The sequence below is a fragment of the Schistocerca nitens genome, chromosome 9 (assembly GCF_023898315.1).
Source record: "Schistocerca nitens isolate TAMUIC-IGC-003100 chromosome 9, iqSchNite1.1, whole genome shotgun sequence".
NCBI lineage: Eukaryota > Metazoa > Arthropoda > Insecta > Orthoptera > Acrididae > Schistocerca > Schistocerca nitens.
The window spans coordinates 56891648-56916200 of NC_064622.1; the positions used below are offsets into that span (position 1 = coordinate 56891648).

General features: G+C 42.6%; 1 non-coding gene across 1 annotated transcript; it reads left to right on the top strand.

Annotated features, from left to right (window-relative positions):
* The first annotated feature begins 24195 nt into the window (after nucleotides 1–24195).
* On the top strand, nucleotides 24196–24270 carry Trnas-cga (transfer RNA serine (anticodon CGA)). Its single transcript has one exon. It is a non-coding gene; the product is annotated as a tRNA-Ser (tRNA).
* Nucleotides 24271–24553: the final 283 nt, after the last annotated feature.

A 24553-nucleotide genomic window follows, 5' to 3' on the forward strand; every position in this document is an offset into this window, starting at 1 on the left:
CATTTGTGCACCGCCGCCGTCAGTGTCAGCCAGTTTGCCATGGCATACGGAGCTCCATCGCAGTCTTTAACACTGGTAGCATGCCGCGACAGCGTGGACGTGAACCATATGTGCAGTTGACGGACTTTGAGCGAGGGCGTATAGTGGGCATGCGGAAGGCTGGGTGGACGTACCGCCGAATTGCTCAACACGTGGGGCGTGAGGTCTCCACAGTACATCGATGTTGTCGCCAGTGGTCGGCGGAAGGTGCACGTGCCCGTAAGACCTGGGACCGGACCGCAGCGACGCACGGATGCACGCCAAGACCGTAGGATCCTACGCAGTGCCGTAGGGGACCGCACCGCCACTTCCCAGCAAATTAGGGACACTGTTGCTCCTGGGGTATCGGCGAGGACCATTCGCAACCGTCTCCATGAAGCTGGGCTACGGTCCCGCACACCGTTAGGCCGTCTTCCGCTCACGCCCCAACATCGTGCAGCCCGCCTCCAGTGGTGTCGCGACAGGCGTGAATGGAGGGACGAATGGAGACGTGTCGTCTTCAGCGATGAGAGTCGCTTCTGCCTTGGTGCCAATGATGGTCGTATGCGTGTTTGGCGCCATGCAGGTGAGCGCCACAATCAGGACTGCATACGACCGAGGCACACAGGGCCAACACCCAGCATCATGGTGTGGGTAGCGATCTCCTACACTGGCCGTACACCACTGGTGATCGTCGAGGGGACACTGAATAGTGCACGGTACATCCAAACCGTCATCGAACCCATCGTTCTACCATTCCTAGACCGGCAAGGGAACTTGCTGTTCCAACAGGACAATGCACGTCCGCATGTATCCCGTGCCACCCAACGTGCTCTAGAAGGTGTAAGTCAACTACCCTGGCCAGCAAGATCTCCGGAGCTGTCCCCCATTGAGCATGTTTGGGACTGGATGAAGCGTCGTCTCACGCGGTCTGCACGTCCAGCACGAACGCTGGTCCAACTGAGGCGCCAGGTGGAAATGGCATGGCAAGCCGTTCCACAGGACTACATCCAGCATCTCTACGATCGTCTCCATGGGAGAATAGCAGCCTGCATTGCTGCGAAAGGTGGATGTACACTGTACTAGTGCCGACATTGTGCATGCTCTGTTGCCTGTGTCTATGTGCCTGTGGTTCTGTCAGTGTGATCATGTGATGTATCTGACCCCAGGAATGTGTCAATAAAGTTTCCCCTTCCTGGGACAATGAATTCACGGTGTTCTTATTTCAATTTCCAGGAGTGTATTTAAGACCTTCAGGTAAATTCTGTGCGTGTCCGACGTTAAGAGGACTTGCTATGGAGAAAATTTCAGGAAGAATGTAATTTAAAAAAAAAAGTAATAAACTAAAAAAGGGTAACTATTAATTGAGTTTATTTTTCAGGTAACATAATTCCACCTAGGTACGTACTTTAGACGTAATTTGCTGCTCGCGATTACGTGATTCAGACTTTGTGGTAAATTTCATGTTTTATGAATTTACTTGTGAAGCGACGTGCTTGTGTACATTTACTGATTTTGACTTTTTTTTATTAATGAACAGTGTTATTACTTGCGAATATTATGCATCGCTTGGCTGCTATGCCTTTTCACTGATGTCACATTTTTTTATTATGTGCCTGCTGTGCTTATTTATTTACATTTTAATTGTCACCTGATTAATTGTGCTGATATGGTTACGTATGTAAGTTATACTTTGTGATTTATCTGCTTGCGCCTTCATGTTTACTTGTTAAGATTACATATGAACATTTATTTGCTTATGCTGATATGATGCTAATGACTTGTTTATTACGTAAGATATATGTTTGCTGCTGTGCGTATGGATTGCATATTTACACACTTCTGTTTTGTTGTCATAACTACTCTTTAATTTAGAATATAGAAATGCTGATATACTGTGTACGAACATAGAGTTTAGGTTACACTGTGGTATTAATTATCGATTGTTTGCTTGGCAGAGCCTCGTTGTAGGGATTGTGCAGCATCCACTAGTTGACATTCTGTTCTCTACTGGTATATTTACGCGCTATTGCATGTTTTGCTTACGCTCAGTGCCTTATATTTTTAAGATAAGAAAATGAACTGCTATAATTCGACGAACGACATTAGTACGAGAAACTTCATAGAAGTCACATGAGCTGGAGGTTTTATGGAAGCTGTATAAATTTATGCTAATAGGAAGGAAGCTAACGACATGACATACCAACACTAGGTTAGACCATTGACAGTTATTACACTGCATTTTTCGTGAGTAATTGAAACAGGAAGTGACACTTGACACAAGAAATACTCCACATGTTTGCTTCTGTTTGCCATAATTCTTGAAGTGGTGTACACACTGTGAAATATTATGATCATTAACACTTCGTAATCGTACTTACTTACTGAAAGTTATTCAAACTAAAGGCTGTTAGAGGTCATGTATGCATTTCTTTTATTTAATGATGGACAAGAAACCAAAATGTATCTTATAATTTATAATGAGTAGAAAATTTGGGTCAGATGGATTACACAGAGGTTGTGTGTGGACACTGTGTCTTCGGATTGTATGGGATGCTGAATTGAAGTTTGCACTAGGATTTTGTCTGTACTTGTTCGAGGAGACTGACTAGAGGAAAGAGTTGTTATGGAAGTGAAATGATATTGGTGCTGAGGTTTATATATATCGACGTATTGAAGAGGTATGATTGAGGTATTGAGATTATGTGAAGTTGATGATTATTGGAGTTTTCGTGGACAAGAGGTAAGGTAAATGATATTGATGATCGACGTATTGAAGAGGTATTATTGAAGTATTGAGATTATGTGATGCTGATGATTATTGGAGTTTTGGTGGATAAGAGGTGAAGTAAGTGAGGAGCATATTTTTTTTTTCGTTGGTCAATATGGAACAAGGAGGATAAAGATGGCAGACTAGAACACTAAAGTAGCAGGAAGATTGTCTACACACACACTTTGTTAAATCACTAAGCAGTATATACTTTTTTTCTGGAGAGAGGAAGTAATTGCATATCTTGGCTCACTGACAGTTGTTCAGCAACCGTACAATTTGATCTGGCTTGGCAAACATTGGTCTTGACATGATGACTATGACGCTGACTAACTATTATTGACTGTTATACATTGCTGCCACTACTACTTGATACACATGATGAACATAAAATTTTGACAGAATTGCATTTACACAGTTAACACTATTCAATTACACAGTAGCACTAATGTGGATGAAAGATGAGTGAGTGTTATTTGTGTGTTTTCCTTTCCCTATCCCAAATTGGTACCAACCTATCTCCTAAATATTATTTTACTTGTTGTTGTGGCTTGCACTGACACCCATAAAATTATAGGTTTACTGATATTTGTGTATTTGTAATATTTAATATGACAATTGTCTGATATCATTTGTGTGTTTATTATGATTTTTATGTTTAGTGTAAAAGCATTGTATGTGTATTCAAACTATTGTTCATGCCTGAACTGTCTGATTAGTGATGGTGCTGCACTTTTCAACATGATGTGTGACATTTAGTCATGTTTAATTTCTGCTGATGAACAGTGTGATTAGTGAAAGTGAATATTATGGACTGCGGTCAGCACCTGTTCAACATTGCTGGGTGCCACTGATGGACTGTTTCTACTGAAAAGATGTCACCTGTTGCTGTCTGCACCTGCTCAACATTGCTGGGTGCCACTGATGGACTGCTTCTACTGAAATGGTGTTACTTGTTGGTGTCTGCACCTATTCAACATTACTGGGTGCCACTGATGGACTGCTTCTACTGAAATGATGTCACTTGTTGGTGTCTGCACCTGTTTAACATTGCTGGGTGCCACTGATGGACTGCTTCTACTGAAAAGATGTTACTTGTGGGTGTCTGCACCTGTTCAACATTGCTGGTGCCACTAATGGAACTGCTTATACTGAAATGGTGTTACTTGTTGGTGTCTGCACCTATTCAACATTGCTGGTGCCACTGATGGAACTGCTTATACTGAAATGGTGTTACTTGTTGGTGTCTGCACCTATTCAACATTACTGGGTGCCACTGATGGACTGCTTCTACTGAAAAGATGTCACCTGTTGATATCTGCACCTGTTCAACATTGCTGGTGCCACTGACAGAACTGCTTATACTGAAACGGTGTTACTTGTTGATGTCTGCACCTGCTCAACATTGCTGGGTGCCACTAATGGAACTGCTTCTGCTGAATGATGTCACTTGATGGTGTCTGCACCTGCTCAACATTGCTGGGTGCCACTGATGGACTGCTTCTACCGAAATGATGTCACTTGTTGCTGTTTGCACCTGCTCAACATTGCTGGTGCCACTAATGGAACTGCTTATACTGAAATGGTGTTACTTGTGGGTGTCTGCACCTGTTCAACATTACTGGGTGCCACTGATGGACTGTTTCTACTGAAAAGATGTTACTTGTTGGTGTCTGCACCTGTTCAACATTGCTGGGTGCCACTGATGGACTGCTTCTATTGAAATAATGTTACTTGTTGGTATTTGCACCTGTTGACCATTGCTGGGTGCTACTGCTGGAACTGTCAACTACTTGTTTCTTGGGCTATGGAAAGAGTTTATGTGAATATTTGTATAAACTGATTTTTTGTGTATTACTGTTTGTGAAAAGCTATGAGACACTTACCTGCACATATTCGTCATTGCTGATGCTATTGATTGAATTGTTTAACCATATAATACTTGTGTAAACTATTATGTAAAGTCACATATATGAAAGAATTTGTATTGCTTACTGTATTCTATATAATAGGTTATTGAAAGGTCAGTGCAAAGCCAAAATTTTATCTAGTTATATGATATTTACGCATTAATATTATCTTTTATTTTTGTCTGTATTTTTTTTGACGAATTTGGTGGTATTTTCACCACCAATGCTGGCAAAAATACCATCAAATTCTAGCCTGTGGAGGAAGGGCATATGAAAGGTGGCTACACTGAGCCACAGCGCCAGAGATCGCGCTAGAGAGTATTGTTCCGCCGCCTCCACTGGCAGTGATTATTGAGAACTCGTAGTGGGCAGTGCTTGGGGAGAGCTCGTGGTAGTCAGTGCTTGTTAAGAACTCGTAGCAGAGAGTGTTTGTTGAGATGTGCTAGTAGAGAGTGCTTGCTGAGATGTGATACTGAAAAGTTCTTGTTGAGATGTGCTAGTAGCGAGTCGGTGTGGAGAGATTGTAATGTCTAGAGTGCTTTTCATCAATATAAATTAAGGTAACAAACTACTTTTCTTTTCTTTCTCATTATTTCAATGTCCTGAATAATGCGTCATTACAGGTTCAGTCAACAAAGCATCTGGCTTGTGTTCTTGTATTAGAGTGTAATTCTGGTTTTCTTGAGTAATTATGGTATTTCTATTTTTTTAATTAATTCAGTATAAATGATATTTAAAATTTCTTGTGTTGTTGAAGAAGAACCGTGCCAGATGCGTACGTTGAGTCATACTTCCACACACAGAACAGTTACACTTGTGCTTTGGTTTCGTAGGTTTTATAGTTGCTGGGGACTTAATTAATTAATTGTGTTAATGAAAATTTCCATTTCATTCTTTGTTGTTGTTCTATGCAGTCAGATTGCGTAATAATACTAGTCAGGGCCAACCGTTTACGAGACTTCGTAATCGGACAAACAGCTACTAAAACAAAAAATTAAAATTATTTGCATTTCATATATATATTAATTAAGCCCCCATGCACAACTCCGAAAACATCGTCTTCGGGTAGCAGAACAGTGTGAGTCACAAGTCCTTAGCTATCTCTGCAAGTTTACATACACTATCGCTGAAAATAGATAGACTGGCAATGGCAAGGAAAGCGTTTCAGAAGAAGAGAAATTTGTTAACATCGAGTATAGATTTAAGTGTCAGGAAGTCGTTTCTGAAAGTATTGTATGGAGCGTAGCCATGTATGGAAGTGAAACATGGACGATAAATAGTTTGGACAAGAAGAGAATAGAAGCTTTCGAAATGTGGTGCTACAGAAGAATGCTGAAGATTAGATGGGTAGATCACATAACTAATGAGGAGGTATTGAATAGAATTGGGGAGAAGAGGAGTTTGTGGCACAACTTGACAAAAAGAAGGGGCCGGTTGGTAGGACATGTTTTGAGGCATCAAGGGATCACCAATTTAGTATTGGAGGGCAGCGTGGAGGGTAAAAATCGTAGAGGGAGACCAAGCAGACTAAGCAGATTCAGAAGGATGTAGGTTGCAGTAAGTACTGGGAGATGAAGAAGCTTGCACAGGATAGAGTAGCATGGAGAGCTGCATCAAACCAGTCTCAGGACTGAAGACCACAACAACAACAATCGCTGAAAAGTTTTTGAACATTTGTGGTTTTGAGGAAAAAATGCAAATTAGAACCGGGAATGTTAGGTATACTTCTAAGTCATATTTGTAACAATCTTTTATCGAAACTAAATACACGCAGTCAAATTCTACTCTCCTCAAAGTAGCCTCCTTTGGCTTTAGTTGCTGCTCTGCATACGCGAGAAGCTTCATCGGGGTTTCCTCGGTGATATGCCGTCATTCCTCTTGTAGTCTGGTCCAGTGGTGATAACGTTGGTAATAAGCCTTGATTTAACTACTGTATCCAAAGGATCCCAGTGCAGTTCAATAGGACCACAGTCGGGGGATTGGGGCGGCCAGATCATATTTTTTAGTTCCTTCTTATTCCTAAACTTGCCAAATACGCTTTATACAGTTTTGAAAGGTGTTTGGGGTCGTTACCTTGCTGTAGGACGAATCCCTTGAGAATCGAACATCTTCCTCGTGGTTTTGCATGATACTGAAAGCGATGGTGATCCCCTTTCTTCATTGTTCCGTTTATTTGTGCAAGATCACCAGAATTACCGGCTCCAAAACATCTCCAGACTGTGCGGGAACCCCGTAACTGCTTAAATGTTGGAGATATACACTGGTGTAACATTCGTTCATCTGGCAACCTGTGAGCAAACTTGTATCAGTTTGTGCCAAAGACCTCAAATTTGGATTCTTCGGTGAAAAGTACCTTTCTCCACTGATTTACTTCCCAATTTTCATGTTGTCTTGCACAGTGTAGCCTCTTCTGCCTATTAATAGCCGTCACTAATAGTTTCTTAGCCTTCACACACTCGTTGAGCTGTCTTTTCACAGTACTTACACCCACCGACTCTTCCGTATTACGGTTGAGTTCTGCTCCTAAAACTGGCACTGCTTTGAGCGAGCACATTTACTTGTGACTACCGCATATTTGTCATCACTTTTTGATGTGACTTTTGGCCTAACCTTTCAAGGTCGGTTCATATGCTGGCCAGTATTGTCGCATAGTAAGACCGGCTGCATAACTGCATAACGTTTTCTGTTGAAAGATCCTTTCTTCATCTCATTATCAATGTTTGCACTAAGGACTCACTGGCGTTCAATTTTTGCTATCCCGTGCATAACTAAATGCCGCTTACTTACCCGTAACAGTGTTTAGAGATTTGTTGACGTTTTATGAACGCCATCTAGTGAGGAAAGATTATACGGGGTGTACATAAAGTCTGGGAACACTTTCAATTAGTTATTGCACAAGAACCAAACATTGTACAGATATCATACATATGTCATTTTAAAGGGAAACCTTGAAAGTTTTCTTTCATGTATAATGCCACAGCATAGTTCGGTAATTTGCCAATAGTCAGCGCTAGTCGGAAACATGGCGAGTTCAAGTGCGGAGCGAGCTTTCTGTGTGTTGGAGTTCGACAAAAACAAGTGTGCTACAGCTGTTCTACGGATGTTTAGAACCAAGTACGGTAAGAAGCCACCAACAAGGAAGGCCATTGACCTCTGGTACAACAAATTCGTTACGACTGGTTGCTTGTGCCCGGCAAAGAGAAACGGACTGCCACAGTCGACGATGCCGTGCTGGGACGGGTATGGCAAGAATTCGATTACCGTACTGACGTTTGCCTGATCACTCATGATTCGCATATCGAATGTTTATTAAAAAAAACTTTGACGTTCTCTTCAAAATGCAATATGTATGACATCTGTACAATATTTAGTTCTTGTGCAATAAATAATTGAAAGTGTTTCCAGACTTTGTGTACACCCTGTATTGTCCCAAAATCAGCGGCATGCAGTGCTTGGAACCTGAACAGCATAACAACGGAAAGTTATATTTTGAACGATTTCATTTTTAAGAACGTGTAACACTACTCTTAAACCTTATATTGAGCATGACAATGGGGAAACAATATAGTTATTCGAAAGTTTTTGAGTGGTAGTGTAGTTTGCTATTTGAAGTTAAAGTGAGGCTGAGGTACATTCTGTGCCGCATGTGGTGTAAGTAGTTTTCAACAGTTTCGCGTGTGGAGTAAAATGTTTTCAGCATTTCCGCAGGTACTGCTTATTTAGTAGTGAGAGCTGGCTAGAGGTCGAATTTTGAAGCCTTCTAGCCCCATTGTAGTGGATCTTGTGGTTCTTTTACCAAGTTCGCAATTGCAAATAAGTCCTCGGGGAATGCTGCCAACCAGCTGCTTCTGTAAGGATCAAAGGTTGGTTGGTTTGTTGATCTGGGGGAGGGAACCAAACAGCGAGGTAATCGGATTACGGAAGGATGGGGAAGGAAGTTGGTCGTGCCCTTGCAAAGGAACCATCCAGGCATTTCCCTGAAGCAATTTAGGGAACTCACGTAAAAGCTAACCCAGGATGGCCAGACGCAGGTTTGAACCGTTGTCCTCACGAAAGTGAGTCCAGCGTGCTAACCATCGCGCCACCTCGCTCAGTGTAGGAGTCAGAGGCGACGTTGAGTGATGTCTTTGACACACATTTTTCAAATTTAATGGCATATTTAATGGCTTCATTTCATCTTCGCAGTACAGGGCTGTTATGAACTTCTGTCCAGTCTCATCAGCAGTAGCAGGGAGATTGCAGAATATCTCTGGTCCTTCTGTTGGCTCTTTTTTGTCCTCATTCTCTTGAGGAGCTTCACTATTCCTCTGTCGAAAAACGACAAAATCGTTTTCTTGCAGCCACTGAAGCCATGTTGGAACAGAATGTGTTTCGATACTTGAGACAACTTGAAAGTTAAGGTACTATTACTACAGCGCCTTGTTTGCCTTTGTCTGGCTTCAGTTGAAAAATGTGGGGGGAAAACGCGACTGAAACGACAGAAACAGGAGAAAATCGGTGTCCTCCTGTGAAGGAGAAAATTTTTTTCTTCCTTATTTTCTTTCTTTCTATGTTATATCTATATGTATGTTTCCGATGATATAGCATAGTGTTTATTTGTCCCGTGATTGCTGGAGATAATATGTTTTGAAATTAATTTTTTTACAGGAGTAAATACGTTTCTCTTGTTTATTAAGAAGGTAAAATATTTTGATTATTTGTTTATCATTCGCTGAAAATGTTTATTGTGATTAAAATAGTTTGTGCAATAAAAAATGTATACTGAGATCCTGGGAAAATAGAACGGGAGTGATCTGGGAGTATCGATAGTAACGGTCGAACCGTGTGTGTAGAGAGTCTGTGTCGGATGGAGGAGGCGCGAACGCGTATGGTGTGTTGTCTATGTTAGTTTTCTTTCAGATTGGTGCAAACAATGTTCTTTCCGTACCGGATTCTGAAAATGTTTATTGTGGACAGAGAAGATGGACTGTATAAAACCGCCAACTGCACTGGGTCGTGTAACTACGACAATACAGCCGTGTACGGACGACGTTGTAGTTACGGGTTTTGAGGTGAACTGTGTTCGCTTTGACTGTATCGCGTGCACTTTACAAATTTCAGAATTTCATCTTAGGTTCACGTTGTGGCTGAGAGCAGGGTAACTATATATTAACTGTGCCACAAGCGTGTTAAAAATTGTGTACCATGAACGTGCTGATTCCCGCCAAGCGTGTTGATTTCGCGCGTTCGTGGTTTTCGTGTAACTGGTAATTAACAAGAATGATTGCCTATCAAAGTCGCAGGGTTCAAACGATACATATCGAACGTGCGATCCTAAATCGATCATGCGACTTTGGTGGCGGGCATTGTATGTTTCCGGTGGCCACTACAGCAATGAGAAAAGAAGAGCATTACAAAAATACTTGTAATTACAAAGGAGTCAACTTACCTTACTCGTCGTTGGTGTTGTCGTCATGCGAAAGTCCATGTGATGTGTACGCTACGCAATTCCCTTTTTGCCATAGCCGGGTAAACTCTGACAGTATCACGCAAGAATATGGGTAGATGCACTAAAGTGACCTTATCCCTGGACAATACTCTGACAACGAACCACTTCCAGGACACTCGTTCTATTCTACCGAATACCCAAATATGATCCATTTCACTCATTGAAGGTCGTCCTCTCTGGTTCTTCCTACGTGCAATGTGAGATGCGTCCACTTCAACAACTTTACTCAGTCCACCAATCTGTACACTGTCGTTCGTCACTACCACATAAGACACTTGTTGGCAAAACCCGAAATAGTAGCACACGGTATCAGCAGATAAGTCAGTTTTGCTTGCAAGGTGTAGTCTCGAATCCAGCAAGATAGAAGAATTACGCTGGTCTGGATAGATAATTTGGAAGAGTCGAACCATTTATTCTTCCTTATACTCGTTCGTTTTCCACACTCTCGGAAATGAAATTGTAACGGTATTTCAGCATCGAAACTCTTCTTACGAAGTTTTACACACTTCGCACCACCACAGTCTACACAGCCCCGCCTTTCCTCATCCGGTAGTACTCCATATTTGCGACAAAAAATCAAACTATTTTCTACGCTGGATAAGCATGGAATTAAATTTTTCAATGTGAGAGAATCCGCCGAAGAAACGTCAGGAACACGAGACATCCCACTCACTATCGACAAAAATCGTCTGCGTTTCCCTACCAACTCACAAATAAATCGCGGAGATATGTAATGTAGAGCAACTCAGGGAACGACGGAAAACAGATAAAAATGACGATCACAAAAGATTGATCATAACGCCCGCCACCAGAGTCGCATGATCGATTTAGGATCACACGTTCGATATGTATCGTTTGGACCCCGCGACTTCGATAGGCAATCATTCTTGGAAATTACCGCGTAACTAGTGAATTGTAATTACGCGATCGGAAAATTTTTAAACTGTGTAACGGACAGTGTGACCTCAAATCTAGTGAGTGATAGACATGAAATCATGCACACACGCGTCTGAGTGTTGGTAACAACAATAACAACGTACAGTCTGCAAGTGGCCTATAATACATCACGGACGCGAACTTCGCTGGATGGAGATCATTTGATACGTTAGAAAATCATCAGCAGTCTTCATTCAATCAACGGAGCTGATCCTACACGCGGCCTGTACCGACGAGCTGCTGTACCATCATGTTCAACATCACAACGCACTGTCGTCATCTCACCACATCAGCAACGAAATGATAAGCTGTAATGCTTTGCGCTCTCCCTATTGGAAGACTAAACAGTAATTCAGCGGATCAATTTGTAAATTCACTTATTTCCATTTAAAACCCATAATTTTGTTTAACTTTGCCTATGGTAATAAAACTACTTTCATTGAACTGTTAGCTTTCTTTGTAGGTATTGTTGACCTGCCATTATTTAGAAGCATTTTTTATTCACTCAAACTACATTTCATTTCAAGTTAACTCTGCTGCTTTTGCATGTATTTTTGTGTGCCTTTTGGAGGGAAGTAATATAAATATGAGTCTAGTGCTCAGTTCAAAAGTGAGTAGGCATAGTTTGCTGTGTAATTTGTTGGCGCGCTTAAATCGCGGTGTCCGCCATTACTTTCTGGACAATGACCAATAGGATTAAAGCTACTTATTCGCTAATCGCTATTGGTGCAAGCTTCACGACGAGGGCAAAATTGAATGTGACAGCTGTCAGACTAGAGATGGGCAAACTGAAACACGTAACTGTTTCGAAACAAATGAAGCAGTACAATGTAATGTTTCGATACGCAGTTTCGAAACAGTGAAACAGTTCGTATTTTGTAAGCTAATAAACCTACACATTTTATCATCTTGAATGTCTACTGTATAAGTATGTCCATATAAGCACAAATGAGGTGCGAGAGCGATAATCATATCGCAGAAAGTGTGAAATTATCACTTAGACGTCTTGGCAGTTTCGTATTTCCTGCAGCAAATGCGCTGCTTTCGTGTCCAAAAAATGGTTCAAATGGCTCTGAGCACTATGGGACTTAACTTCTGAGGTCATCAGTCCCCTAGAACTTAGAACTACTTAAACCTAACTAACCTAAAGACATCACACACATCCATGCCCGAGGCAGGATTCGAACCTGCGACCGTAGCGGTCTCGCGGTTCCAGACTGTAGCGCCTAGAAACGCTCGGCTACCACGGCCGGCCTGCTTTCGTGTCCTGTGACTTTAATACTTTTCCATTGGTTGAGGACAGGCATAGCTGAAGACAGAAGAGCCACCACGAACGGAACTGGAGATGGGAGCAAACTGCAGAAACAACGCATATGCTACTGGGATTCCCACATTCCGTTAGTATGGGTAATATACCCATCCTGCTAATTTCCATGCACACAAGGGAATCATTGTGGATAATAGGCACAGTGACTGTAGACTCACAAATAACGCCAAATAATTCGAATAAATAACAAAATATAACAAAAAAATTTTGGTCTTTCAAGGTGTTTCGAACCGTTCCTATAAATTCATCATGCTTCCCAGCCCTTCCCGTTCACCACTACACTATCAGTGATACGTCAAACAGATTGCTTGCAATTATACCTACATCAAATTTATGTATATGTCTAATAACTGTCACTCTACGCCTTGTTTTATTCAAAATGTTGTAGGCTTACTTGCGTTTCTTAATATGATTACTGTACATGAACGGAGGAGCGTATGTTATAAAAAAGTATAATTTAACTGAATGATTTTCACATATTCATTATTTTGAATGTGAATAGTATGCGTTGTTTTATTGTTGGTTAGTGTTTATAAAGTAGATGTTACGCCATTTCGAAATAGGACAGTCAGCTAGAAACGAAGTTTTATTTTCGGATATCTTAAGCTTCATACTATTGCTCGTCAAAAATATTTCGACACTCTTGAAAGTGTTTCATGGAGTGGTATGTTGTGTTTCAGTACCTGTGCCGAGCCCGAATCTCGTCCGACACAGAGCGGAATGAAACATCACTGTTTCGATACAATCAGTCCGTTCCAAGCACAGATGGACTGAAACAGCCTTATTTTGAAACAACGATACAGTATCTGTGTTTGGCTCGAGATCGAATCTGGTCCGAGACAGGGGTGGAATGAAACACCACTGTTTCGAAACAGTGAACCACAGTGAGATCGAATCTGGTCCGAGACAGGGGCGGAATGAAACACTACTGTTTCGAAACAGTGAACCACAGCCGTTCCGAAACACTGAAACAATTCCACGTATCGATACACTGTATCGAAACATAGAAACAGTGGCCAAGTCTATGTCAGACCATACAGGCTGTTTACATCGTACTAAAATGGGTCAAATGGCTCTGAGCACTAAAAATGGTTCAAATGGCTCTGAGCACTATGGGACTTAACATCTATGGTCATCAGTCCCCTAGAACTTAGAACTACTTAAACCTAACTAACCTAAGGACAGCACACAACACCCAGCCATCACGAGGCAGAGAAAATCCCTGACCCCGCCGGGAATCGAACCCGGGAACCCGGGCGTGGGAAGCGAGAACGCTACCGCACGACCACGAGATGCGGGCGCTCTGAGCACTATGGGACTTAACATCTATGGTCATCAGTCCCCTAGAACTTAGAACTACTTAAACCTAACTAACCTAAGGACATCACACAACACCCAGTCATCACGAGGCAGAGAAAATCCCTGACCCCGCCGGGAATCGAACCCGGGCGCGGGAAGCGAGAACGCTACCGCACAACCACGAGCTGCGGACTTACATCGTACTCAAGAGTCATGTTACCACACTACCATGAGTAGGACCATCGAATTTTGTTGATTACAGGGGGTAAGTGTAGAGAAGTAAAGCCTAAACCTTACGCGTTTACGGGTTTATTACTAGAAATACGTGGGATTTACACGTTTAGGAGACTATTTCATTCAAGGATGTTTTGTTCCACACAATTCGGAAGTAAAACGAGTTCTTTTGGGGCGATATAATTAGACACTTGTCAATAGGGTTATTTTCACATGTCTTTGTATAAACACACGGTCTGTAATCTCAATGCACAACCTCTGGGAACCGGTTTCTTCACATTCCCCAACGACACCAACAAAGACCGATGCTGAGCAGCATCGATTTCAGTAGCTACAATGAATCGGAGTTTCGGCGTCCTCAGCAGTTTACTTAATACTGAAGTGCTCAGGAACAAATCTTTTGCCTTGGTTACTGATATTGTTTCATTAAATGTGACAGTTGGAGCAGTTAATCATTCACTGTAAGTGAAGATTCTTTGCTTTGTTGTATTAGTTCAACGCGATTTTATTACCCATAAGTAACTCAGTTTATTGTTAAATGAGTTAAGTTTCTTTATTCCTAATACAACAATAATAAACGTAACGTATTTCGATTCACTAATATCCTTATAAAAGAATCTTTTGTCCTTCATATAATACATCTACATCTACATCTACATTCATACTCCGCAAGCCACCCAACGGTGTGTGGCGGAGGGCACTTTACGTGCCACTGTCATTACCTCCCTTTCCTGTTCCAGTCGCGTATGGTTCGCGGGAAGAACGACTGTCTGAAAGCCTCCGTGCGCGCTCTAATCTCTCTCATTTTACATTCGTGATCTCCTCGGGAGGTATAAGTAGGGGGAAGCAATATACTCGATACCTCATCCAGAAACGCATCCTCTCGAAACCTGGCGAGCAAGCTACACCGCGATGCAGAGCGCCTCTCTTGCAGAGTCTGCCACTTGAGTTTATTAAACATCTCCGTAACGCTATCACGGTTACCAAATAACCCTGTGACGAAACGCGCCGCTCTTCTTTGGATCTTCTCTATCTCCTCCGTCAACCCGATCTGGTACGGATCCCACACTGATGAGCAATACTCAAGTATAGGTCGAACGAGTGTTTTGTAAGCCACCTCCTTTGTTGCTGGACTACATTTTCTAAGCACTCTCCCAATGAATCTCAACCTGGTACCCGCCTTACCAACAATTAATTTTATATGATCATTCCACTTCAAATCGTTCCGCACGCATACTCCCAGATATTTTACAGAAGTAACTGCTACCAGTGTTTGTTCCGCTATCATATAATCATACAATAAAGGATCCTTCTTTCTATGTATTCGCAATACATTACATTTGTCTATGTTAAGGGACAGTTGCCACTCCCTGCACCAAGTGCCTATCCGCTGCAGATCTTCCTGCATTTCGCTACAATTTTCTAATGCTGCAACTTCTCTGTATACTACAGCATCATCCGCGAAAAACCGCATGGAACTTCCGACAAGGGTTCGCTGAAAAGTAATACCTTCGAACTATTTTTTGTGGAAACTCTTAATGTTTTTAAGTAAAACAGACCTTAGTAACATTCTATATCTTTATTCTTCATGTCTACGTCTTTATTTCTCAACATAGTCACCCTGGCGACAAATACATCTTTCGCAAGGATGGACCAGTTTATTGATACCGTCACTGTAGAACGATTGATATTTTTGACGGAACCTCAACGTCACCTCTGCTTGCACTGCTTCATCACTAGTGAAGTACTCGAAGTGTTCTTGAAGTTTCAAATGACTATTGGATGGGGCCAAGTCAGGACTGTGTGGAGGATGATCGACGGCAGTGAACCGAAAGGCATCGGATTGTTGTAGACGCTGCAGCGCTCGTGTGTGGTCTGGCATTCTCATGCCGAAGGAGAGAGTGCTCTATTTGTGGACGAAGTTGTGTGCGGTTAGAAAGTGGATTACAGTATGCTGTTTCTCACGTACCGTCACGTTCACGTTACGCTCCGTCACGTTACACAGTACAATTCGGAGGGTTGCAATTTTAGTCGGCGAAGCGAGAAAGTCGACCGAGTAATATGGATGGCTTGCAATACTTCAGCCAATATTGAGAACAGAATAGAAAATTAATTTGGAGGCGTTACTTTTAAGCACGCCCTCGTATCTTTCTGCTAATTTCAAAGTTTTCAGAGTTGTTATCTTGATAACGTGTATGTTAGGGATTATGTAACAGTAACAAAAATAAGTGAATAGTGGAAAAATTCTTTGCTCGGCACGTAGAAAGTTGATGTTGTTCGTTAACCATGTGATTGACATATCGCCGGCCGTGTGGCCGAGCGGTTCCAGGCGCTTCAGTCCAGAACCGCGCTGCTGCTACGGTCGCAGGGTCGAATCCTTCCTCAGGCATGGATGTATGTGACGTCCTTAGGTTAGTTCGGTTTAAGTAGTTCTAAGTCTAGGGGACTGGTGACCTCAGATGTTAAATCTCATAGTGCTTAGAGCCGTTTGAACCATTTTGATTGACATATCAAATAATGGTGACGCTTGTACAGCGACGAAACGAATGTTTTTCTAAAAATGGTAAAAATTACCTTTTTCGGACATAGATTTTCTATATGAAAATTTAATCAAATACCGAAGTTTCGGTGCTCAGTCGATATAGCATTTTATGCTCTACATTTCTGTTGATCTTGGCTTTTCTCGATTAAATACTTAATTTCGGAGGAATTTGGAAAAAAAAACAACAGAAAAAGCCCGAAACTTTCGTGATTTTCTGTTCTTCACAGCTGAAGCTCCATTCAGAAATCGGGGCATATTCAACTTATTTACAGCAAAGGCCTTCTTGTGTAATTAAAACAGTCTCCGGATTTCTACTAATTTTTGGAAGCTAGAATAATTTTCTTGGCGTATTCGCGTACTAGCTATCGAATGTGCTATCTGGTATTGTGTGCGGTAAACAACTGTTAACAGCAGAAATGCTGTGTCAGTCACTCACCTGTGAGAGATATTCAGGGTGGTATACTGTAACGTCTGGGTCATAGAACAAACCGAACTCCACACTTATACACTTTGTCACTTTGCAGCAAGAAGCGCTGTTAGCACGGGAAGTTGCCCGCTGCATTTGCGCTCACCGTAGCGACGTCATTCATTTAGCCGCTATCGCGGGACAGAGAAATGGAAGATTTGCGGGTGACTGCAGACCTGCAAATTACTGCTCTTAGTTATCCCGAAGAGAATGTATCAGAACTGAGCGATGCCTTTTTAGAGGCAACTCAGTGGACTGCGTCGCTCCATATCTTGCCTGCAGGCGCCCGTTACGAACAACAGTGTGGTGCAGTGATGGGACAACCGGTTGGCAAGCTGACTTATCTTTTTAGTTCATTCGGTTTTTTCAGTTGAAGGAAACAACCGAGTGAAACTAGTCCCTGTTGCCATGTAAGCTATATGAATGTTTTCACTCAGTCGGCTTTGTACTTTTCCAGCCTTTTCGGTTATACACCGCTCTGCAGAACTGAAGGACGAAAGTGACTTTCGCTTGATGTGTTACCAAACTAACACAGCTTGATGAAACCCGGACCAAACATAGAAATAGGCAATGAGACGAAAGAAATGGCACTTTTATTCAAAGACAGTAATTGCACTGAAGTCATGTCGTTTCATAATGATCCCCTGGACATTAGAAAGCGCGGGTGTTTGACCACCGAGGACGGCAATGCATGTTCTGCAGCGTGCCCCCAGAGTGGTCAAAAGGTTGGTAAGGAATACTCGCGCCAGGGCGTTCCATTGCTCCATTAGCGCTGCTGGATGGTCGTTGGTGGACGTGTTTGTGGTCCATTACTGCTCCCCACCCAGCTCATCACACATGTGCCCGATGTTATTTAAGTCGGGGGAACTGGCAGGACATCCATTCGCCAAATACCCTATCATTCCAAGAGCTCCTCGACCTGCACAGTTCGATGCGGTCGCTCATTGTCATCCACGAAACTGAAGGCCGAATGCACCCTTTACAAGGCGCACATTGGGAAGGAGTACAGTTCCACAATAAAATACACTAGTGAGTGCTCCGCGTTCAAAGACTTGGAGGTCAGTCTGCTCATGCAACATTATGGCTCCCCACACAATAACTCCCGGACCACCAAAACGTTCATATGCGACGAGGCTGGACGTACCGTCGCGCGGCGAGAGGTGGCAACACGTCATGCTCCCGGTAATATTGTCGAACATGATCATTTTGCCGGGCCAAGTGTTACAGTGTGGAGAGCCATAATGCTGCTTGCGGGTATTGACCTCCAGATATTTGAACACGTTATGCTCACTGGTCAATGTCATTAAAGCACTGTTCTGCTTTCCTTTGTGCGTCTTTTAAGTGGTGCATTCGGTCGTGCCTTCATTTTTATGGATGAAAATACCTGACCGTATCGAAGTGCGCAAATCGAGGGAGCCCGTGGAACGAGAGGATATTCGGCGAACGGACTGGCCTACCCGTTCCCCCAACTTAAGGGGACCACACCGTGGTTCAGGTCGAAAAAAATCGATTTTCGGTTTTTATCGTATTTCGATGGATTAAGTTTTTATTCAAGTACTCTGAAAAGGATTTTGCTGAAAAAAATGTTTTCCAGCATTTAAAGAGCATTTTCCTACCACATGTGTTTATGTGCCCCGCCCACTTTTCTGCATATATTTTAGATCTTTATATCCCCCACAATGCACGATAGGGATTTTTTTTACTCACGAGTGTGTTGGCTATCCTTGGAATGCAACGGTCGGTATTCTTTTGTTTCTGCTGTTTGTAAACAACACGCTTTCAAACACGCGGTTAATTTTGTTCAAGTGTGATTGCGAGTAGTTGTTATAGAAAACTTGCAGCTATACTATGGGTAGGCAGTTGGGAGAAATAAAGAAAATCGGGAGCCAAGAGAGATGTTTGGGCCATATTCTTCCATAAGTCCTCTGCTGATAATAAGCCATGTCATGGATTGTGTGCATCAGGAGAAAATTCGTGGTGCAAATACAATTGGGCTCAGGCAACTGGAGAATCTTATTCTCACCAACATTCTCTTCCTGCTGCAGTTATTACAGCAATGAAACCTATTTTCAGAGACTTGGCTCATCCTGACCTTCTAAGGAAGAAATGTCTGCATGGGCAGACACAGAACCCTAATGAATGTTTAAAGAGCATAATTTGGAACCGTCTTCCCAAAACTGTATTTGTAGGCATGCATACAATGAAACTAGGAGTTCATGATGCTGTTATTACATTATATTGTGCTAATATTGGAAAGTGCTGGGTACTGAAAAAGCTGGGAACTAATCCTGGTGAAAATATGATCGCTGGGCTGCAACATTGCGATCAAATGAGGATAGCCGATGCAGGCAGGTCTGCATCTAATATGGTCAAGAAATCAAGACAAACATCCAGGAAGGTGAAAAAGAAGCTGGAAGACCTGCTAGAGGCCAAAGTTTTAATTAACTGTAAGTAACAAATTTCAAAAGTTTTTTCTTTAAAGTCAATTTCCCACAAATTATAATTTTTAGTACATGTGCCCCATTATATCAGCAACTATCATAGATAAATGAATGAAATTTTCAGAGACTCTGCATAACATAAAAAGCCACCTCTGGTACTACATTCATTAATATTCCCCCATTCGGAAGTTCACAAAAATATTTTCTGCAGAAAAAACTTAATATATTATGTTAAATAATTTAAAAAAGTATTTCTTAAAAACTATAAAATGGATAAAGTAGATTTTAGTACAGTTGACTCTATTAGCATCATGTAACATACAGTAAAATATTAAGGTCCTGCATCAAATAGTTTTTTTCAGAAATGGGTCAAATACTTGCCTAAATTAACATGGGTTTGATAGGCAGAGTGTGGTCCACTTAAGTCCCACCGAGCACACGTGGAATGCGTATGGGAGGCGTATTTCAGTACGTCCACATGCATCGACGACGATCCAGCAGTTGCCATCTGCACTCGTGGAGGAATGGAACGCACTGTTGCAAGAACTTCCTGCCAATCCTGTGGTCAGCACTGGAGCATGTTGCGATGCATGCACTGCCGTCCGTCGTGGTCACACATCCTATTAAGACCAGTGGCCCGCCATTTGCTTTGTCCAGGGGACCATCATGTACTCGTGACTTTAGTGTAGTTGTATTTAAATAAAAATGTCATTTCTCTTCGTCTCTTTGCGCATTTCTTTCAGTTATCTTCTGTACCATGCTATTGTTCTTTCTGTGTGTGGCCCATCTTTCACCGAGCTATGCTACGAAATAGTGGCACAGACCTGCGAAAGTTGCTTTAGCCCTTAAGTTTTGCACACCAGTGTGCAAGAACCGTGCTTAGGGTTGCTAAATTTTTAGACCCAAGTAACGTATCTTGTTCCAAAGAGAAATGAATAAAAGTATATTTCTAAAAAATAAATATTTTCAATTTTTTTTATTTTCTTAAATACGAATTTTTCGTACTTCTGGCATTAAATATCGATTTTTGGTTTGTTTTAAAAAGTTAAAAACTGGTGCTACATTTTTTTATTTAAATGCATTGAAGCTGTGTTCTCTTTTCGCTGGTTTGCACCCACCACCGATAACTCTATTTCGGTAAATGCTGAGCTGACGTGAACGAAAAGTACATAAGATACAATTCTTGTAATTAGTTGGTGACTTAATCAATTGCTTTTTAAGCTTATGTTGTCACTTGAGGGAACTATTTTTTCGAGAGTAATATTTATCATCATTCGTTAACTTTCTGTGAATTTCCTTCATTAATATAATTTCATCCTTGCAAATACTGTAAATCCCTCTGAATTTATATAGAGGAACACTTTTTATCCAGTCATACGATTTCTCCCATTCCCATGCGACTGAGCGCTTCGGCCTTCTGATCCAGCCACAAAGCTCACTATTAAGAAAACTTCCGTTCATAAACTTGGACTAAAAACTGAACTTAAATCTCCTTAGCGGAAGTCAATAATAACTAAGTATCGAAATGCCAGTACCCTCCGCCACGCACCGTAAGGTGGATTCCGGAGTATGTGTGGAGATGTAGAAGGACGACAAGCGATGAAGGAGTACAATCAACAGTAGTGCTTTGGCAAAACGGTCGCACGTTTCCGCTCTGAACTGAATGCACCAGACAGTTTTCGTTCGGTTGTTTCCACAGACTGCTTTTACTCAAAAGAAATGAATGAATAATAATACTGCGAACACGTACAGCTATAACCGAATGAATCAATGGTTTGCATTCGGTTGCCCCCATAAACTGGTTTCAGTCAAAAGACTGAATCAACCATTCAACTGATACATGAAACTACAGCAGGTTGAGTCGATTGTTTTCCAGTAAACGAGTGACTCGATTGTTTTCATTCGGTTGTTCATTTCACTGCTCCTGCGTACAGTGAAAGATTCGTTCTCCGGCTGTACCGTCGTGGTTGAAGAAGGTGGGAACGAGAGCGCTTGGAGAGGAATTTGAATCAGTGGCGTCAAGTTCTCTTCGTCTACTGGTGCGTCTGGCGACTGATGATCATCGAGGTCAAGAGGCCAGGTACTAATCCAGTGCCGCATCCAAAACGTGGGTACTGTTGTGACCAAGCGAAACCACTTTAGTTCAAAATGGCTCTGAGCACTATGGGACTCAACTGCTGAGGTCATTAGTCCCCTAGAACTTAGAACTAGTTAAACCTAACTAACCTAAGGACATCACACACATCCATGCCCGAGGCAGGATTCGAACCTGCGACCGTAGCGGTCTCGCGGTTCCAGACTGCATCGCCAGAACCGCGCGGCCACTTCGGCCGGCGAAACCACTTTAGTCCACCCACAACCGTGGGTTCATCGATTGCTCTGCGAGAAGGTTCATCGACTAGAATACATGAAATATTACTTCCTTTTATTACGTAAGTGAATAATTCAGGAGTACGTGACAATTTACAACTGTCGTGGACTAGCAAAACATCACTTGATGCACTAATTAACAAACTGTTCTCTTGAGGTACAATCTTCGACCTTAACAATGCTACAAGTTCATAGGATACTTTAACTAATCGTTGGTCCTAGACGATGATGCTGCCTGCGGTAGCTGATGTCTCGAACTGGACCAGAGCGCTTGCTAGCTCGACACCGTATTGACGTCAGTGTGAGGGCGCTGCCGTACTGAGAAGCGAGGTGTGGTCTTCATGAGCACCTCCCATATGGCGTCGTGGATTGCCGTGAGCCCTCGTTAATGTCTGTGTTACCGATCTGTGTTGCCACCTTTGGTGTGGCAAAGCAATCTCTGTACGATACCACAGGTGTTGCCTGAGGTTGAACGACAGGGTTTGTGAGAAGGGGACTAGCCGTTTGGGCTGTGTGAGAGGGAGCGTTGACCTAGCTACAGCGTTAAAGCCCTTATTACAAAAGGTAATGTTTGGTAGCTGATCTGAAATAACGTCGTCTAGAAGTGGTTGGGAACTTCTAAATTTACTCAGAAACAGTGTCAACTGCTGCTCTATTCGTACTGAGGGAGTCATTCTCACGAAAGTACCAAGTCTTGCTCCGTTCCGTCTGCTATGAAATGACACTGTTACGATGACCTGCACCCACGACACAACACACATTAGAGTTCCTCAGATTCTTGCCCGTGATCCCTTCTGCTTTGCTGATACTAATGCAGTCACTTCTGCCTACCCCTGTATGGCTACTCATACTCCTGTTATAGCCCTGCCTGGTTCTTGCTACCTCTACGCATCTAATTCCGAGTGTCCTTTTCACCTACCCTCTCCCCATTACTATGCCTCCTAATCTGCTGTGCTACTCTGCACTGGAGCATCCTGCTCCCCGAGTTTTATTCACTGTTTTTCCCTCGATGCGTAATTTTCTCTCGTTACCACTTCTGTCCCTAACACGACGTGATCCTGAAAATGAGTCGCCGGTTCATTGGCTCTAATTATGTATTGTCTTCAGTATGTTCTCTAGTGGCTGGGTCGAGAGAGAGAGAGGCCTCTTCTTATATGGTCAAACACTTCGTCCTAGGCCTGTCATTGGCTCCTCATGGCGTATAGGTGTCCCTTCCAAAGATCCTCTCTCTGTCTCCCTTTTCCAACGCTCTTTGTGTAGTCGTCCGGGTCACTTGGGTCTGTTAACTGTGTACTGAAATGTCCTTGTTTATAGCGTAATCAAAAAAAAAATGGTTCAAATGGCTCTGAGCACTATGGGACTCAACTGCTGTGGTCATAAGTCCCCTAGAACTTAGAACTACTTAAACCTAACTAACCTAAGGACATCACACACATCCATGCCCGAGGCAGGATTCGAACCTGCGACCGTAGCAGTCGCACGGTTCCGGACAGCGCGCCTAGAACCGCGAGACCACCGCGGCCGGCTATAGCGTAATCTTTTGATGTACTGGCGCCTCGTAACCTGCTGTTTGTCGCCTTCGTCGCTGTGCTGCAGAATTTGACGAAGCACTTTACTTTCAATCTGTTACTTTTTTCTCTCACGATTTGACTTTTTCTTTGTGGATACTGCTCCTTCCCTTTCCAAGAAATTGTCGTTACTCATTAGAGTAGCGTCAATGTAAAACTATTTAAAATTAAGTTATTTCTTTCCATAGGGTTACGGTGTTTGCTGTGACATGCAATTCCTTTTTAGACACGTATAAAAATTTCCCAGCCGTGAAACAATTATACAACAAAGGTCCCGAGATCGAGTCTCGGTCGGGCACACAGTTTTAATCTGCCAGGAAGTTTCATATCAGCGCACACTCCGCTGCAGAGTGAAAATCTCATTCTGGAAACATCCCCCAGGCTGTGGCTAAGCCATGTCTCCGCAATATCCTTTCTTTCAGGAGTGCTAGTTCTGCATGGTTCGCAGGAGAGCTTCTGTAAAGTTTGGAAGGTAGGAGACGAGGTACTGGCAGAAGTAAAGCTGTGAGTACCGGGCGTTAGTCGTGCTTCGGTAGCTCAGTTGGTAGTGCACTTGCCCGCGAAAGGCAAAGGTCCCGAGTTCGAGTCTCGGTCCGGCACATAGTTTTAATCTGCCAGGAAGTTTCATATCAGCGCACACTCCGCTGCAGAGTGAAAATCTCATTCTGGAAACATCCCCCAGGCTGTGGCTAAGCCATGTCTCCGCAATATCCTTTCTTTCAGGAGTGCTAGTTCTGCAAGGTTCGCAGGAGAGCTTCTGTAAAGTTTGGAAGGTAGGAGACAAGGTACTGGCAGAAGTAAAGCTGTGAGTACAGGGCGTTAGTCGTGCTTCGGTAGCTCAGTTGGTAGAGCACTTGCCCGCGAAAGGCAAAGGTCCCGAGTTCGAGTCTCGGTCGGGCATACTGTTTTAATGTTTGCTTGTAACTATGTTTCTTTACACTTTTATTATTAGATTCGGTGTGTCTGTCCTTACTACTTCATATAGCCTCGCTACTGAGTATTCCTCGTAGATCTACCGCACCTCACTGTTTCGTCATATAATAACATTTTATCACCTATTTTCAACTCTTTTGGATTCTGTCGCTTGTCGTACTGTTCTTTTCTAGTATTTTTGTGCTGTATTATCGATTTTCTAACTACATCATGTGCTTCTTGCATTATAGCCTTCAGCCTGTTCACATATG